Consider the following 6431-nt stretch of genomic DNA (forward strand, 5'->3'; position numbering starts at 1 on the left):
TTAAACAATTTAAAGGCAATGCTACCAAATACTAATTGAGTGTATGTAAACTTCTGACCGACTGGGAATGTGATGAAAGAAATAAAAGCTGAAATAAATAATTCTCTCTACTATTATTCTGACATTTCACATTCTTAAAATAAAGTGGTGATCCTAACTGACCTAAAACAGGGAAATTTTACTAGATTTAAATGTCAGGAATTGTGAAAAACTGAGTTTAAATGTATTTGGCTAAGGTGTATGTAAACTTCAGACTTCAACTGTATATGGATATATACATTTACCCAAAAATACACTGCTCAAAAAAATAAAGGGAACACTAAAATAACACATCCTAGATCTGAATGAATGAAATATTCTTATTAAATACTTTTTTCTTTACATAGTTGAATTGTGCTGACAACAAAATCACACAAAAATTATCAATGGAAATCAAATTTATCAACCCATGGAGGTCTGGATTTGGAGTCACACTCAAAATTAAAGTGAAAACCACACTACAGGCTGATCCAACTTTAATGTAATGTCCTTAAAACAAGTCAAAATGAGGCTCAGTAGTGTGTGTGGCCTCCACGTGCCTGTATGACCTCCCTACAATGCCTGGGCATGCTCCTGATGAGGTGGCGGATGGTCTCCTGAGGGATCTCCTCCCAGACCTGGACTAAAGCATCCGCCAACCCCTGGACAGTCTGTGGTGCAACGTGGCTTGGTGGATGGAGCGAGACATGATGTCGCCAGATGTGCTCAATTGGATTCAGGTCTGGGGAACGGGCGGGCCTGTCCATAGCATCAATGCCTTCCTCTTGCAGGAACTGCTGACACACTCCAGCCACATGAGGTCTAGCATTGTCTTGCATTAGGAGGAACCCAGGGCCAACCGCACCAGCATATGGTCTCACAAGGGGTCTGAGGATCTCATCTCGGTACCTAATGGCAGTCAGGCTACCTCTGGCGAGCACATGGAGGGCTGTGCGGCCCCCCAAAGAAATGCCACCCCACACCATGACTGACCCACCGCCAAACCGGTCATGCTGGAGGATGTTGCAGGCAGCAGAATGTTTCTCCACGGCGTCTCCAGACTCTGTCACGTCTGTCACATGTAGTCATGTGCTCAGTGTGAACCTGCTTTCATCTGTGAAAGAGCACAGGGCGCCAGTGGCGAATTTGCCAATCTTGGTGTTCTCTGGCAAATGCCAAACGTCCTGCACGGTGTTGGGCTGTAAGCACAACCCCCACCTGTGGACGTCGGGCCCTCATACCACCCTCATGTAGTCTGTTTCTGACCGTTTGAGCAGAAACATGCACATTTGTGGCCTGCTGGAGGTCATTTTGCAGGGCTCTGGCAGTGCTCCTCCTTGCACAAAGGCGGAGGTAGCGGTCCTGCTGCTGGGTTGTTGCCCTCCTACGGCCTCCTCCACGTCTCCTGATGTACTGGCCTGTCTCCTGGTAGCGCCTTCATGCTCTGGACACTACGCTGACAGACACAGCAAACCTTCTTGCCACAGCTCGCATTGATGTGCTATCCTGGATGAGCTGCACTACCTGAGCCACTTGTGTGGGTTGTAGACTCCGTCTCATGCTACCACTAGAGTGAAAGCACCGCCAGCATTCAAAGTGACCAAAACATCAGCCAGGAAGCATAGGAACTGAGAAGTGGTCTGTGGTCACCACCTGCAGAACCACTCCTTTATTGGGGGTGTCTTGCTAATTGCCTATAATTTCCACCTTTTGTCTATTCCATTTGCACAACAGCATGTGAAATGTATTGTCAATCAGTGTTGCTTCCTAAGTGGACAGTTTGATTTCACAGAAGTGTGATTGACTTGGAGTTACATTGTGTTGTTTACCGTAATTTCCGGACTATAAGCCGCTATTTTTCCCACGCTTTGAACCTCGCGGCTTATACAATTTTGCAGGGCTCTGGCAGTGCTCCTCCTTGCACAAAGGTGGAGGTAGCGGTCCTGCTGCTGGGTTGTTGCTAAGCTCATCCAGGATGGCACATCAATGCTATTTTATGGATTTTTCCCCTTTCACAAGATTCATGCCGCCAAAAAACTGAGCACCGTCACATAATGTGACCTAAATCGAGCGCGCTCAAACTTCCCATCATTCTGATTACGGTAGTCATTTTGTCAACCTCATCATGGCAAAGACACAGAGAAATGCATATGATGCAGATTTCAAGTTGAAGGCGATCGATCTGGCTGTTGGAAAAGGAAATAGAGCTGCTGCACTGGAGCTTGGCCTTAATGAGTCGATGATAAGACGTTGGAAACAGCAGCGTGAGGAACTGACTCAGTGCAAAAAGACAACAAAAGCTTTCAGAGGGAAGAAAAGCAGATGGCCCGAACTAGAAAATGAGCTTGAAGACTTATTCCTGGGGGCACAACAAAGTATTTGCAGCCACTCGACATCAGTGTAAATCGTGCATTTAAGGTGGCGCTCCATGTTCAGTGGGAGGCTTGGATGACAAGTGGGGAGAATCCTTCACTAAAATGGGCCGCATGCGAAGAGCAACTCATGGTCAAGTCTGCCAGTGGGTCCTGACAGCGTGGAGCATTGTCAAAAAATCCACTATCATCAACGGGTTTCGAAAGGCTGGACTGCTGCGTGTTGAAGCTCAGCGGGGAATTTGCCTCCGGATCAAAGTGACGAGAGCGACAATGAAAACGATCCAACATCGGATGAAGCAATTCTGAGGCTATTCAACTCCGACACCGAAGGAGATGACTTCAGTGGTTTCAGTGCACAGGAGGAGGAAGATAGTGACCAATGACTTTCTTGGTAGGCTACTGTTTACTGCTATTTTTTTAATTTTTGTTACAAGCCGTGTTTCATTAAAGCCAATTATTTTTGTTACAAGCCGTGTTTCGTTTAAAAGACTATTTATTTTTGTTACAAGCCGTGTTTCGTTTAAAGGCTGTGTAAAGTTCATTTGTTTCAATGTACCGGTAGGCACCTGCGGCTTATAGACATGTGCGGCTTATTTATGTACAAAATACATATTATTTAAAAATTCATGTGGTGCGGCTTATATTCCGGTGCGCTTAATAGTCCAGAAATTACAGTAAGTGTTCCCTTTTTTAAGTATGCTCTCTCTAATTCTCTCTCGCTTTCTCTTTCTTTCTTTCTTTCTTTCTTTCTTTCTTTCTTTCTTTCTTTCTTTCTTTCTTTCTTTCTTTCTTTCTTTCTTTCTCTCTCTCTCTCGGAGGACCTGAGCCCTAGGACCATGCCTCAGGCTACCTGGCCTGATGACTCCTTGCTTCCCCTGGTCCACCTGGTCGTGCTGCTGCTCCAGTTTCAGCTGTTCTGCCTGCGCTATGGAACCCTGACCTGTTCACCGGTCGTGCTACCTGCCCCAGACCTGTGTTTCAACTCTCCAGAGACAGCAGGAGCGGTAGAGATACTCTGAATGATCGGCTATGAAAAGCCAACTGACATTTACTACTGAGGTGCTGACCTGTTGCACCCTCTACAACCTCTGTGATTATTATTATTTGACCCTGCTGGTCATCTATGAACATTTGAACATCTTGGCCATGTTCTGTTATAACCTCCACCCGGCACAACCAGAAGAGAACTAGCCATCCCTCATAGCCTGGTTCCTCTCTGGGTTTCTTCCTAGGTTCTGGCTTTTCTAGGGAGTTTTTCCTAGCCACGCTTTTCCTAGCCGTGCTTCTACACCTGCATTGCTAGCCGTTTGGGGTTTTAGGCTGGGTTTCTGTACAGCACTTTCTGACATCAGCTGATGTAAGAAGGGCTTTATAAATACATTTGGTTGATTGATTGATGGAAGCAACAATCTATCCCCAATATTAAAGCTGATCCACCCCTTACATTTTWWWWAAAATAATAAAAAGTATATAAATTATATATATATATGTTATACCTAGGGTTAGGTTTAGGGTTTTTATGGTAAAAAAACAGTATGGGTTTATAGCTATCTTGCTCCTCCTCCCTGTGGCCTTCAGCGGGTACTACATATATCATTTGCGACACTTAAATCAAAACAAATCACATTTTATTGGTAACATACACATGGTTAGCAGATGTTATTGCTCGTGTAGTGAAATGCCTGTGCTTCTAGTTCCGACAGTGCAGCAATATCTAACAAGTAATCTAACAATTCCACAACTACTACCTAATACACACAAATCTAAGTAAAGGGATGGAATAAGAATATGTACAGTACATATAAACATATGGGTGCGCAATGACCGAGCGGCATAGGCAAGATGCAATAGATGGTATAAAATACAGTATATACATATGGGATGTAATGCAAGATATGTAAACATCATTATTAAAATGGCCTTAATAAAGTGACTAGTGATACATTTGTTAGAGTGGTCAATGATTTCAAGTCTGAATGTAGGCAGCAGCCTCTCTGTGTTAGTAATGGCTGTTTAACAGTCTGATGGCCTTGAGATAGAAGCTATTTTTCAGTCTCTCGGTCCCAGCTTTGATGCACCTGTACTGACCTCGCCTTCTGGATGGTAGCGGGGTGAACAGGCAGTGGCTCGGGTGGTTGTTGTCCTTGATTATCTTTTTGGCCTTCCTGTGACATTGGGTGCTGTAGGTGTCCTGGAGGGAAGGTAGTTTGCCCCCGGTGATGCGTTGTGCAGACCGCACAACCCTCTGTAGAGCCCTGCGGTTGAGGGCGGTGTAGTTGCCGTCCAAGGCGGTGATAACTCCCGACAGGATGATCTCAATTGTGCATCTGTAAAAGTTTGTGAGGGTTTTAGGTGACAAGCCACATTTCTTCAGCCTCCTGAGGTTGAAGAGGCGCTGTTGCGCAATCTTCACCACACACCACACCATTTCAGTTTGTCTGTGATGTGTATGCCGAAGAACTTAAAACCTTCCACCTTCTCCACTGCTGTCCCGTCGATGTGGATAGGGGGGCGCTCCCTGTGCTGTTTCCTGAAGTCCACGATCATCTCCTTTGTTTTGTTGACGTTGAGTAAGAGGTTGTTTTCCTGACACCACACTCTGAGTGCCCTCACCTCCTCCCTATAGGCTGTCTCGTCGTTGTTGGCGATCAAGCCTACTACTGTTGTGTCGTCTGTAAACTTGATGATCGAGTTGGAGGCGTGCATGGCCACCCAGTCATAGGTGAACAGGGAGTACAGGAGGGGGCTGAGCACGCACCCTTGTGTGGCCCCAGTGTTGAGGATCAGCGAAGTGGAGATGTTGTTTCCTACCTTCACCACCCAGGGGCGGCCCATCAGGAAGTCCAGGACCCAATTGCACAGGGCGGGGTTGAGACCCAGGGCCTCAGGCTTATTGATGAGCTTGGTGGGTACTATGGTGTTGAATGCTGAGCCGTAGTCAATGAACAGCATTCTTACATATGTATTCCTCTTGTCCAGATGGGATAGGGCAGTGTGCAGTGTGATAGTGATTGCTGTGGACCTATTGGGGCGGTATGCAAATTGTAGTGGGTCTAGGGTGACAGGTAAGGTGGAGGTGATATGATCCTTGACTAGTCTCTCAAAGCACTTCATGATGACAGAAGTGAGCGCTACGGGGCGATAGTCATTTAGTTCAGTTTCCTTTGCCTTCTTGGGTACAGGAACAATGGTGGCCATCTTGAAACATGTGGGGACARCAGACTGGGATAGGGAGAGATTGAATATGTCCGTTAACACACCAGCCAGCTGGTCTGCGCATGCTCTGTGGACACTGCTAGGGATGCTGGCTGGGCCGGCAGCCCTGCGAGGGTTAACACGTTTAAACATCTTACTCATGTCAGCCACGGAGAAGGAGAGCCACAGTCCTTGGTAGTGGGCCACCATAGTCACAATGGGTACAACATCTCCTATGCACTTCCTTATAAACTCACTCACCGAATCAGCATATAAATCTATACTATTCTGAGGCTACCCAGAACATGTCCCAGTCCGGTGTGTTACTAGGCTCATAATCTGAGGTAGCAACTGCATCAGATCTACAAATCAATGAGCTAGACCTATCAATTTCGTGAACTTGCGCAGCATTCGCTCAATTTGATGCCTACGAACGAACAGATTTCGACGAATATCAAATTACCCAGCATCCATTTAGAAACAACAAATCGTCAAAAAAAAAGGTTATTTCATAATTAGAAAAATGTCTTCTGGCTGTTTAAATCGGCCACATCTTGAAAAAGAGGACAGGGACATGCGTTTTGTTTAGGTCTTACACCTTTTTCTGAAAAACGCAGGTCTCATTGAACAATAGCGAAGCTGGCATTGTGATGCAGAACAATGGGCTGGTAATAGAACATTCAGAAGGTGAGTTAGTGCTACGGTGCGCAATAGAATTAATAGGAACTGGCAGGGTGAAAAATGCCCTAAAATAAGGCCAGTTGTTTTCGCAAATACTTCAAGACTATGGAAAGCAGCTGGGACATATGGTAACATTATGAAACTGGGCTCCATTGCGGATAC

This window comes from Salvelinus sp. IW2-2015, linkage group LG18 (assembly GCF_002910315.2).
Source record: "Salvelinus sp. IW2-2015 linkage group LG18, ASM291031v2, whole genome shotgun sequence".
In the NCBI taxonomy this organism is placed as follows: domain Eukaryota; kingdom Metazoa; phylum Chordata; class Actinopteri; order Salmoniformes; family Salmonidae; genus Salvelinus; species Salvelinus sp. IW2-2015.